Source organism: Pterocles gutturalis, unplaced genomic scaffold (assembly GCF_000699245.1).
Source record: "Pterocles gutturalis isolate BGI_N339 unplaced genomic scaffold, ASM69924v1 scaffold16565, whole genome shotgun sequence".
Classification (NCBI taxonomy): Eukaryota; Metazoa; Chordata; class Aves; order Pterocliformes; family Pteroclidae; genus Pterocles; species Pterocles gutturalis.
In genome coordinates, this window is record NW_010138565.1 from 12,433 (window position 1) to 12,736 (window position 304).

The 304-nt window shown below is 57.2% G+C and overlaps 1 non-coding gene across 1 annotated transcript; it reads right to left on the minus strand.

The window, feature by feature from the left end:
* Positions 1 to 113: 113 nt before the first annotated feature.
* On the minus strand, positions 114 to 185 carry TRNAG-UCC. The gene has a single exon. It is a non-coding gene; the product is annotated as a tRNA-Gly (tRNA).
* Between the last annotated feature and the right edge of the window lie 119 nt (positions 186 to 304).

Genomic DNA, 304 nt, shown 5'->3' on the forward strand with positions numbered 1-304 from the left:
GGGCCCGGGGCGGGCGGCTGCGCCTATGGAGGACGCGTCGCCGCTGGAGCAGTATCTGGAGCGCTGCGGCGGGCAGGTAGGAGGAGGAAGGAAAAAAAAGGAAAACAGAAAGCTGCGTTGGCCGGGAATCGAACCCGGGTCAACTGCTTGGAAGGCAGCTATGCTCACCACTATACCACCAACGCCTTGCTGAAAACAATTTCCCGCCTGTGTCTCTAATCCATCACATCGACTGAGTTTCCTGGGGTGTTCTACTTTTTAGGGTTCTTTTCTGTCTTGGCCACCATCTCCAGCCCAGCCTTGC